The following is a 12,750-nucleotide window of genomic DNA, read 5'->3' as shown; positions in this document are numbered from 1 at the left end:
TCTTATAGGGCTGGAGAAAACCAAGGTATCGGCAGGGCTGCATTCCTTCTAGAAGCCACCTGCATTTCTTCCTTGGCCCACTCCACAGCTTTTCCTTGTATTATTCCAACGTCTTTCTTCCATTATCATATCTCCTACTATTAACGCTACCCTCCTGCCTCCTGCTTATATGAATGCTTGTGATTACATTGGGCCAAACCAGATAATCCAGGATAAATTTCCCATCTCAAAATCCTTAACTGAATCACATCTACAAAATCCCTTTTTCTATGTAAAGTAATATCTTCATAGGGTCCAGAAATTAGGACTTGGATATCTTGGGGGAGGAAGACATTATTTCACCTACTACACTCACCTATATTTAAAGTATGTTCTTATTAAGTAGGTACCCAAATAGTACGAATATGTCCACAAATTCAGAAATAAAAAAATTTACAGTAATATTTTTTAATTTTTAAAGAGCTATCAAACCTCTAGATTTTTATATCTCAAATTTTTTAAAATTAGTTGGATCTACAGCCATGCCACCCTGAACGGGCCCAATCTCGTCTGATCTTGGAAGCTAAGAAGGGTCAGGCCTGGTTAGTACTTGGATGGGAGACCACCTAGGAAGACCAGGTGCTGCAGGCATAAAAAAAATTTTAAAAAAATAAAGAAGAATTATATAAAAATTAGTTCGATAATCTCAGACTTGAAGCCCATTAAACTATAAGTCTTTTCATATGTAGACATAGTAAGAATAGTTGTAAATATTCTTATAATCACTTTTTGGAGATGTAAAAAATCCAAATTAATCTTTATGTGAATATTCAGTCCAGACATTATGTCTTCAGTGAGTCTTTGCACCTGTTTGTTTTCTAGAAGAAAAAAAAAGAAAGGAGAAGAAAGGAAGGGAGGAAACGGGTAAAAAAAGGAAACAAATCACTGCAGTTAGGGAGAGATAAAACACCAAACTCTAGGTGAAAGTGCTAATTTTGTCACGTATTAGCTGCAGGACTTTAAGTGAAGCACCTCGCCACATCCTCCAACACAGAACTGGGAATGCTACTTCCTGCCTTGCTTTCCTTACAGGTTGGGACAAGGATAAATTGAGATAATTGCAAACCTAGGCTATTATTATCATCCTGCAGAGTGAAGCATTTAAACTGATCATTCTCTATTTGTAATTAGGATCTCAAGAAGAAAAGCTTCAGTTTGGGGTTCATTAAGCTATTTCCCTGGAATTCAGACTGTGGTACATTGAATCTGTAATCTCTTTTGTCTTCACATAAAACTTCCCAGAAAAAAGGAGGGGGGTCCATTTTAAAAGAGAAATTGTTCTTTAAGAACCATAGGTATCTGCTGCTTCTTTGGACTTAATGATTTCTTCTATTTAGTAAGAACTTAGGACATTGGTCAGCAAAAAAGCCTATGTTAGCTTTATTTCTTCCACCTCTAATTATTTGTTAAGTTTTTTACAGAAAAATGGAAAGTCACAAAAACAAACAGACAAACAAAAAATATGTATTCCACACCAGGTTGGTCTGAAAAGAATATTTTGAGCTCCCTCCTATTCTTGGGATAAATCCACCACATTAAGACATGTTCTTTCACATAATAAAATCATAAACTCAGTTGGCTAAAACAATCTTAGACTTCTCTGAGTTACCTAAAGTTTCACAAATTATGTTTCGTTCATAAAACTTTAAGAGTTTCTTTAATGAACCACAATCATAATTGACATTACCATCCCACCCAATATTGTGTGCGGACTTGCCTCAAATTCCATCTATTCCTTTAAGAGCTAGATGATCCAGCAGTTCAAGAAGGGCTTCTGAGGGTGACGCTGGCAGTCAACTGCAGAAATTAAAGATAGCTTTGTGCCCCTTAAAGAAAACCTGCTTCAACTCTTATTTACTATTACCGAAAGCCATTGCATCTCTGACAAGAAGATTGTTTGCATAAAGTTTTCTCAAGAAAGAAAGCCATGGGATTAATTTACTTCTGCCATCTTGATTGACTGCAGAACAACTGTCAGACAACTGAAGTGTCTCCCATCTCCATCACAAATTACTCTAAATGGTTTTTAAGATAAACTTGCCACACCCGTTCTATCTAGAAGCTTTGACAGGAAAATGTGCAGTTGACTTAAATGAAAAACAAGAGGATCTGTTTGGGGTCTTCATAGTAAAGCTGCCACCGTGCCTTTGTTCACTGATGCTCAAGAAGCCACAGATATATCATGTACATCTAGAAAACAAGGAACCTGTTATAGGCGCATTTCTATGTAGCTCATGATTTAGCGTCATAGAGCTGTTTGTCTAAAGTGACAGACTGCAAAGTAAATCTGCCGTGAGATTTCAGAAAATGTTAATAAAAAATTAGTCATATAATGCTGTTAATTCTTTGTTTCCATCAATTGTTCTTATGCAGATAAATCCCAAAGGAAAGTAATGTATTTCTCTCCTCCACTTTTTCAGAGAGGTAAATTGTAAAAGGTAAGTATGAAAATTCTGTCAATCACTTTCTATTCTCATCAAAGATTTTTTTAAGGTATAAAGTCGTAAGTTAAAAATAAAATTTTTGTTTTATTATTTCAGAATGTTCATCATTTCCTCTGAACCATCTTTATTATCTGTAGTTTCTAGCACTTCCAGTTTCTCTGCCCTAACAGAAATTTATAAGCCAACTTTTGGTAGACACCCTCTGGGTTAGCTCCTAGCCCCTCCTTCCTGCGTCCTGACCCTCTCCTCCGTGTGTGCGCATGTGACGCAGAGCACTCCCAGTGGGCACGTTCGCTGAGAAGTCACAGTGGGGACCAGGAGTGGGGAAAGCACACTCACCATAAAGGGTCACATGAGGGACCCCAGTCTATTCACCTGGAGGCTCAATGGAGTTAGAACTGAAATGAAGAATTGATTCATTCTGTTGCTCTGTGACTGGAGTGTTAAGATATAAACTTGGAATTGTTGACCTTGTGGCCTGGGAAGTGGACAGAGACAGTCAACAATGAGAAGGAAGAATAAAGTCAGAGACAAGGAGAAGGAAGTCCTGAAGGTGTAAAAGGTTCTAGCTCTCCAAATTCACCTGCAGCTTTCCTCTCTTCCCAGATCTAATTATGTGAGTTCAAAGACATTGCTATAATTACAATCCCCAAATTCCCAGGCTTGCATTATTATTAGGGGAGAAATGTATACATCTCTGATCTCAAATTACCTGTAATTTCTAACACTTGAATTTCTGCTCCCAGAAAATGAACATTCAAATACAGTTATAGAGACCCCTAGTGGAAGAATATAAAATTATCATCCCCTAGATTACCTTTGATGTGGTGATGCTCCCTCTTGAACACAGCATTTTGTTTAAAGGAGATGAAATCTGTAACACACCCAGTGACATTCTAGAGTTCTTACTTTCTTACTGTGTCAGGTTCTCTTCTAAATGCTCTAGATGGGTTGTTTCAGATAATCCTCACAATCACTCAGTGAAGTAGGTACAATTATAACCATGCTAGGCATGAGAAAAGAGAGGCACAGGGAGAGTTTGGTGACTTGCCCACAGGAAGAACTAGTGATCCGACACTCATACCAGGTGGCCTGAGCAGGGCCTGGCTCTTAACCACTTCATAGGTTTTTCAGCTTTAGATTACAGAGTCGTGAAACTGGAGGAAGGCAAGAAGAGAAAACAGAGAAAACAGATAATTGATGGGCATTGCCTTCATTTGTCTTCATTTTGGATTAGGGAGTGAAACCACAAATAAGTGTGCAGTGCTGCCATGTCATTCAAGGTATCTTCCTATGGCGATACTGCAAAAAGTTCAGGTTATCAGATGGACAACGGGGAAGGGCACTTTGTGGCTTGAAATGTCATATTCCTCGATTTCATTTACATGTCATTTTAATGAATAGAGGTTGGAGAAAAACGAGATGCTATGTTTAGTAATGTTTGTGGAAGGGAAAAATGTTTAAAAAGTTAAAACACAGCCATTTGGACTGCCTAAATTTCCTCAGGACTTCATATTTGAGTTATCAAAGTAATTAACCTGACCCACAGTCCCAGCAAAGAGGCAAAACTATCCGTGTTGTCAGATTCTGACATGAATTAGTCAGTGTCATTTAGGACTACCGTCATTTCTACAACTCCCAGGCTTCATTTCTCCCTCTCTCCTCACTAAATAAAAGATATAAAATAGATGTACAGGTTAGGATGGCAAGGAATTTGTGACCCAATGTCCCCCAGTGTCCCTTTAAATTCTAATTTAAGAAAAAAAAAACCCTCATAACAGTACTGAAAATTAACTCTAATAATAAAAAAATCTTTTCTACAATTGAAGAGAAGTTTTCACTAATTATGGCCTATAGAAGATATTGCTTTGTTTTTTTCCAAAGACTAAGTAAGGGAAAAAATTATATTGGGAAATGATTTAATAAAAGAACCAAAAGAAAATGATTTTCATTTCTAAAGGTTGTCTTCAAAAAGACGCACAATGCATGGCCTCTATGAAATGAAAATGGAAGCAAAAGACAAAGATGAAGGTGAAAAATGAAAGAGACATTTCTGAACATAAAAGCTGCAAATGGAGTGTAAAGAAAAAGTCTGGTGGATTTTACTACACACACAAAAAGTTAAAACTTCAGAAACCAAATAAAACACAGAGAACAAGTTGGAGAAATAATTAGCAGTTTATAAGAGACATGATTAATAGCCTAACTTTATAAATAGCTCTAGCAAATCAACAAGAAAAATACCACAGAGAACAAAAGTACAAATAATTATGTAAGAAATTCAATTTCTGGTCAACATAAAATAATTCAGTCTGTTTAATAATCGAAGAAATGAAATTATTATTCATTGATATATCCTTTATACTTTTATTTAATCAAAAGAAAAGAATGTTGCCAATGGTGAGATGAAGTGGGTCCTCTTATACAAGGTTACCCTGAAGAAATTATTACAACTTTATGAAAGGTAACTTTGCTGTTTAAATCAAAAGCCATAAGATATTTTATAATAGCAAACCCTTGAATGTCCAGAAACGTTGTCCTCAGGAAATAGTCAAATTCTCACCAATATGCACATGCCAAAAGTGCAAGGTGGCAGTATGTCTAAGAGCAAAATATTTGGAAACAACCTATACTTTTAACACTTAAGATTGGTTAAATAACTTTTGTACATAATTAAGAAAAATATTTTTAAACTGTTTTCTTGAATCGCTTGGGTGAAATGTTCATTTTGTAATGTTAGCTAAGAAAAGTGAAACCGAACTGCTTAAAATTTTGTCAAAGAAAAATTATAAATATATTACATCTATGAAGAGATTGAAGGCCGAAAGGGAATTTTTATCAAAATGATAAAAAGTGGTTATGTTTGGAAAGCAAAATTATAGGTATCTTTTTTATTCTTTGTATATTTCTTAATTTTCCAAATTATCTAAAATGAAGTTGTTCTATTATTATAATCAGATAATATATTTCAAAAATCACAAATTTTTCTATGCAGAAAAATATAAGTAAATAATATATGTAAAACAACTTGATAATGCATTGTTCAGTAGTAACAGCTATGTGTTTGCCTTTCAAAGGGCATCTGTCACAGCCTAAAGTATTCCATGGCATACAGTTAATAAGGAGGTTAATGACATATTTTTTGTGATTTTCTTTTACCAAGACAAAATGGCTATGATCTTTGATGGGCTCCGGAAAAGACGTCTGCCTTAATTTCAGCCTTTTCTATAAAATTGTTTTTGTCATTAGTTTCACTATCACACTTCCCACAGCAAATATAGCAGAGCTACCCTTGGTTACTCAATACTTTAGAAGCTCGGCGAAATTTAATAAAACAGCAAGCATATATCCAGCAGCCATTTTAGAAAATTAAATGCAATTTTAAGTTTCACCACACAAATTTGTTAAATTGGAGTCTGGGTTTTGCTTTGAACTTTGATGAAAGGAGTAATTTCTATTCCAAGAAACTCTTTGCCTGATTTAGACCATGGCATCATTGTAAAAATTTGTCTTGACCACTTTATTCCACTAGATGGCAGACTTGGGACATTGATGTAACAAAATGAGTAATATCTGAACTATAACCAAAAGAGTAAGAAAAAAAACAACCAAGAGAAGGTATGATGAAGTTCAAAATGCTAAAATGAAGAATATAAACAAGCAAAGGGTAAATATTTAATTATCACAGCTAACACTAATAATAAGAAACAAAAAATGATTAATCCCTATCTTTATTAAGTGTGCAATTTCAGTATACAGCTTATTCCCTTTCATATTTTGCTTTCTTTGATTAAAAAACAAATATATATATATAATATATTCCACGAAGAAAGAGAGGTAACTAACAAACTTTGAAAATTACTGCTGAAACGTCCTAAAGTATAAATCACAGACGTCATTAAAAATAAATTACTATTTGATATCAACGGTTATATTAATAACATTGTTTTTGTTTTTATTAATAATGGTCCATTCACTTTTTTTTCATTCACTAAACTTTGGTGGCTGTCTCTGAGCAGGCTCTGTGCGATCCAGACTTTGTTACACTAAAACTTGTGTATCCGCAATCCTGTTCTACCAGTGATTAACTGAGCCCCACCACTGCCACAAACCTCCTATAAAAAAAAAAAGGATGTCATGACTTATTAGGTCACCCAGTGAGTCAGGGACGGGTGAGAACTGCACTTCTAAGGTCCTTACTATGTATTTCTCGCCATCACTCTGCTGCCGTCTCCACTGTGCGCTGTAGCCGAGGACATGCTACTTCCAGCTTGACATTCTCTAATTTCCGCCTTCATTATACCTTAGATCACTGAGCAGCTAGCTAGAGGACGGACGCACATACTCATTTGTTAAAAGTGCGATTCTCACAATTGCTACTTCATTCTTTTGACAAATAGGTCTTGAATTCTTGCTGTACCCTAAGCACTCGATTGGGTTCAGATGAAAAAGTTATAGTCACTGCTGTCCAGAGCTGTAACCTAGTAAAGGAGAGCTGGTGGGGGGAGAGAGGGGGAGGGGAAGGACACGTGGTGCATGAACAGCTATGATACCACAGGCCACGATCTCAAAATCAGAGCCCCGGGCCCTCCAGAGACCATAGAGCCTTTTGTGGCAGGTGAACAGGAGCAATTAACTACTGAATCCAGGTTTATCTGACTGCAAAGCCCACAGCTTTAAGCTCTGGGATATTTTATACATACTGGTGAAAAGCAGCATGTACCCATATGTTAAGCTTCCAGTATCATACATTCTAAGAGGAAATGTATTTTCCCTTCAAATCACCTACTCTCTAGTAATAGGGATAAGGCATATATAAATAAGTACTTATACCATTTAGAAAATGTTATTTATGAGTTACAGGGTGGCCAGAGAGACGGCATTGTTGATAACTGGAAAGAGCCAATAGGCCCTCTGTGCCTTAGGTGACACTGAGCAGACCTTGAAGGGTGGATAGGATTTGGACTTGTGCTGAAAAGCAAAAGCAATGGCCCCCAAATTATGGATTAGGCAGAGGGAACAGTGGAGAGTTCAGAGTGATTAGTCTGAATGTTTACTTACTAGTTTAAAATAAATATTTATTAAGCACCTACTATATTTCTGGTACTCTTCCAGACTCTAAGAATTTAGCAGTAAATAAACTAGGTTTTTGTTATTGTTGTTGTTGTTTTTAATCCCTGCTTTTGTGGCAGATTGTAAGTAATGTCAGACGATGGTAAATGAGTAGAGAGTCAAAGCACAAGATAGGACTTTATTTTATGCTAATTAAAAGATTTACTTCTTTAGTCCATAGAAAATTACTTTGAATTTAAATTAGGCCATTTCTGAACCCCAACAGTTGAGACCATTTTGCTGGTTCTTTTGGCTACTGTAAAAACTGGAAGGAAAGTGGAGCCCTGTAAGGCCTTAAAACTGAGAAATACTTTTTTTTCAGGATGGAAAAGATGCACAACTATACCCCACGCCTGTCACCAGGCCTTGGGATTACAGGTCACTGTTTATGTGGCTTTCCTATTAGGATCTTTACTCATTACAGGGCTGGTTTGGGGATGGAATTAAGTCTCCAGTTATTTCTAGAATGCCACAGACGAATTCGTCAGCAACACTTCACCTGAGCACCCACGGACAAAGAAATACCTCTGCGTCTCTGGTAATTGGTCCTTATCTGTCCACTAAAATCATTACTAATTGAGACTGAATTGCTGGTGCAAAGACTCAGTAAAAATCACCCAATGACATCCATTTGCTGGCTCAAGGAGAGTAGTAATCTATTTCATTCTTCTATAAAACACTGTAATCCTTAGTGTGCCCCTTGCAGAATTCAGCTATCACAGTATCTGTCTGTAGTTTGTTTTAGTAAATCAGGATATTTCGTGAATATAGAAAGAGAATGGTGTCAGGCAGTTGCTAGTGACTTTTTATAAATGAAGGATTGTTATTTCAGGACTTGAATTTTTTTTTTAATTTCTATTTTTGAATTAGAGTTGATGTTCAATATTATTTTATATTAGCTTCAAGTGACAGCATAGTGGTTAGATATTCATATAGTTTACAAAGTGATCCCCCAATTAGTCTAGTAACCACCTGGCACTATATACAGTTATTATAACATCATTGACTATATTCCCTATGCTGTACTTCACATTCCTGGGACTATTTGGTAACTACCAATTTGTACTTCTTAATCCCTTCACTTTTTTTACCCAGACCCCCCACCCTCCCTCTGGTTTGTTCTCTGTATCTATGAGCAGGACATGAATTTTTAATTCTAACAAATAGGCAATCAAAACAATCAAAATTTAGGTAAACCTCAACTACATAAATGAAAAAAATGCTCCAAAATAACACACTACTCATAATACAGAGTAGAACAATATAAGCATTAGCACTTCGTCTATTACAAATATTTCGTGATCAGATATATTTTTACCTAATCAACTATTCTTCTTCAAAGGAAAGTAAATATTTCCTTTGTCATCCAAATTGTCCTTTTATAGTGTACCCAATTATGTACCTAAAAATATGCTCAAGAATCTCTATGTATTGTATTTTAAAATTCACTGTAAAATAAATCTATATGATAAATACTTATGTACTTGAACAGAGGTGCAATACAAGTAGATACTAAGATAATATCAATAGACTGAATAAAAATGTTGAATTAAGGAGTCTGATGTGAAAAATATAAGACAATGGGCATTTTTTCTTGAAGAGAGGAAGGGTCTTCTTAAAAGGTATAGAGGAAAATACTAATAAGTTTGACAATATCAAAATTTAAAACCTTGCAAAGAGTAAAGATTTTTAAATGTTGCAAAAAGCATCATAAAAATTAAAATGTAAGTAACATATTGAGAGAAAATATATCCATCATACATAAAAGACAAAAGATAAGAATCCAGAATGTATATAAAGAATAAAAACTATCCTCCAAAAAAATCAAATAACATATACAACAACTCTCGGATAAGGGGAAAGTATTGAAATGTGCCCCCACCTCATTAAAAATCATAGAATTCGATATTAAAGCTCAATAATATGTTTGTTTTTGCCCATAAAATTTTTTTAAATGTGCTAATATCAAGATTTGACACTGTGTGATAAAAGATATTCTTATGTATGCTGTTGGCTTTATAAATTGGTACAGCCACATTGAAAAGCAATTTGCCTGAATTTGATTAAGATTTAGTAAACCTCTACCCTGAATCTATCCCAGGAAAGTCTTGCACACATCCACAAAAAGGTATGTTCAGGAATAAGTCAAGAATTGTTTGTAAGCAAAAAAACGTATTCAGTGAAATGTTATTTCTCCAGGTGCTTAATAGGTATTCAACAAAAACGGGTTTCTCGGTCAAGTAAGCTGGGGAAACTCTAAGTTAAATTAAATGGGTCACGGACTTCATTACCATGGCTGCTCAGTGCTCTAGGTGTGTCGCTTGCTCTCTGAGTCTAAGGGGGCCTAAAGCAGGCAGCACTTCCCAAACTGACTGAACCATTAACATCTTTCACGGACACAAGGAACCAGTGGAGAGGCTGAACTACTTGATGGTGAAAGACCACCTCTTCCCATGAAAGGACCAGGAGCATGGTAAGCTTGGACAATTTATTCATCAGGTCGAGAAAGCGATAAGTGGAAAATGAAGATATAAGACACTAGATTTTTACCGAAGTCTGGAAAAGTAGAATCAGAAACTGGCAGAAAAGGATTTAGAGCAGGTGTGTTTCATTTTGTGTTGTTTTGATCGTGGGTTGTTTTGTTTCTATTTTTGTTTGTAAATGAAAGAGACACGTATATGTGTAGGTAATTGGGAATGTCAGTAGAGGGGCAGAATTTCAAAATAAAACACACGTGGGGAGGAGGTGTGCATTCCCGGCAGAGGACAAGCTTAGCCTTGTTTGCAGGTGGGGCGATTCTGGCAGCTAGCGGAAGGATTCAGATGTGACCCATACAAATTGGTATGGGAAGGTAAGAAATAATAACTCTAAGATTAACGTACTGTCTCTTACTTTTTCAATAAAGTAGGAGGTAAGATTATCTTTTGCGAGTAAAGGGAAAACCAGCGTGGCAGGGGTTGAGGTGAGAGAGGGCAGCTGAACGAAGCAATTGAGGGGAGAAGGGAATAAACTATTTCTTTTTCTTTATCTCTTCAGCATCGCACCAGTATTTTCCTTAGCTTTTACTTGCTTACTATTTATCGCAAGTTTTGTGCATTAATTACCTTTTATTCAAAAAAAAGAAAGAAAGAAAAAAGAAAAAATACTGAAATATCCATATCTCTACTTTATTTTACAGAGTAAGATCTAAACTCTATTCTCGATAGCATCAGTGAAGACAGTGAAGAGGCGGAAGTTGAAGGGGAAAAAAATTGAGTATTCTCTTTCAGGGGAAGGTGTTATCAAAGATTTTTTAAACAACGATAGTAAAGTCTAGCCTTTATATATCGATTTGACCCTCTGCAGCAAGAGGGTGAGTGAAAGAATAAAGACAGTATATGGATGCTACTAGAATTTTCAAATACTATTCTGAGATCTTTTTTAAATGAACCACTTAAAACCATTTCTTCTCTAGGAAAATAAACGCACTCAATACCCGCCGCACATGTTAGCACTGCTGCTCTCCACAAGAGGGCAGTATGTCCTCAGTTTTGAATAGTGCACGGGTGGGTTTTGCTTACATCCTCCATTCGAGATTTTTTTTTTTCCCCCTTCTCATGCAGACCGCTGCTAAACATAAACGTGTTTGGTTTCGTCTGGGAACATTGATGTGAACATAATACATTCCTCCCCCATGCAGGTGAGATTTTATTGGATACACGCTTACCATTTGCGGGAACACAGACCTGACACTGCATAAGGACAGTGGAGAAGCTTTTTGAGATTATGTAATTTCATTCTACACAAGCTGGCAGAATTTTTCTCTTTAATAAACATTGTTTCCCTTCAGAAAATCTATCCTCCTCTCTTGGGTGAGTATATTCACCAAAACCTTATAGTAACATATACTGCTTCTGTAAAAATATGATAGATGGGGGTATTGTTTTCCAAGCTTAAAAAATATTTGTACAATTTCTTTGAGACCTTACTTCCAAAACCAATATTATATTATAATGTTTTAACCTTTACTAAGTACCCAAAAGGTGCTAGGCGCTATAGCTCACATAGAAAATAAAGTTAAATGGAAAGTATTAATAATCTAAGAACACAGTTTTTATTAATTTTGTAAATTTTAATTCACAAGAAGAAGAATAGCGTTGCAGTGGACATATTTTCCAAGTTGGCAGAAATTGTTTTAATTCAACAAAATGAATGTGATAAAAACAGGAAAGTCCTATTCACCGCATAGACTACTTGGGCATTTTGCAATTTAAGTAATTCTGATTTAATAAAACATCAAAGAACCTAAAACTAAAACCCTCTGGTTTATATTACCCTCATTAACTATGAAACTGATCTGTTTTGTTGGGCTTTTTAAGTGTTGTTGTTTTTTATTCCCTGAAGCTTGGGTTGCTTTCCCAGAGTGAATTCTTACTAATACGTTTTGCCCTCAAAATAGAAGATTCCCCATCAAGCTATCGGCATCCACTAAACGCTAATAACCTAAGAATTCAGCTGTGCAGAAAAGCAATCTAAGGTGTCCAGGAATGATTGCTTGTTCCACAGATAATTCTGCCTCTGCACAAAAGAAACAGAGGATGGAGGACTGCATTGTTCTTTTGATAACAAACATTAGAGACCCTCCCTGATTCTCTCCTTTGCCCACTCCCAGGATGCAACGTAGTTGCAAAGCATCTGGTGCTCGCTCATTATGATTCTGTAAAGTCCTGCCCTTTAGGAAATGTGTTTCAATTTCCGTGGAGATGAAGCAGGAAAGTCAGGCTGAGCTTTAATCAAAGGTATCTCCCTGCCGGAATAGAAGGCTTCCCTCCCCTCATATATGTGGCTTTAATTTGGTTGCTGTTTTTTCAAAGGTGCCTAAAGCAATGTAGGGGCCTGGCCCTGGCTGCTGTTCGCTTAATCCCCAAAACTCAGCCAGGACACTGATGTTGTCATCAATGATTTACTCTTGCAGTATTTCTCTGCTAAACTGAGAGGGATTTTGTCACCAGTGCACTATCAAAAATACATGAAGGACTTGCTCTTTATTAAGAGATGCTATGTCAGTTGACCTAACATTTATGACACCACCCTAGCGACGAGTGGTCCCTACTTGAAGGAGACAAGAAGGCATCTTGTGCTGCAAGGTGAGTTATCTCCTCCTGGGGGCGGGGGC

At 36.3% G+C, this 12,750-nt stretch overlaps 1 pseudogene; it reads left to right on the top strand.

The window, feature by feature from the left end:
- Positions 1-511: 511 nt before the first annotated feature.
- Positions 512-630, top strand: LOC120602534 (uncharacterized; annotated as a pseudogene).
- The last annotated feature ends 12,120 nt before the right edge of the window (positions 631-12,750 follow it).

Source organism: Pteropus medius, unplaced genomic scaffold, assembly GCF_902729225.1.
Source record: "Pteropus medius unplaced genomic scaffold, Ma_sr-lr_union100, whole genome shotgun sequence".
Taxonomy (NCBI): domain Eukaryota; kingdom Metazoa; phylum Chordata; class Mammalia; order Chiroptera; family Pteropodidae; genus Pteropus; species Pteropus medius.
Note: the sequence above shows the minus strand (reverse complement) of the source record. Positions and strands in the feature narration are given on the sequence as shown.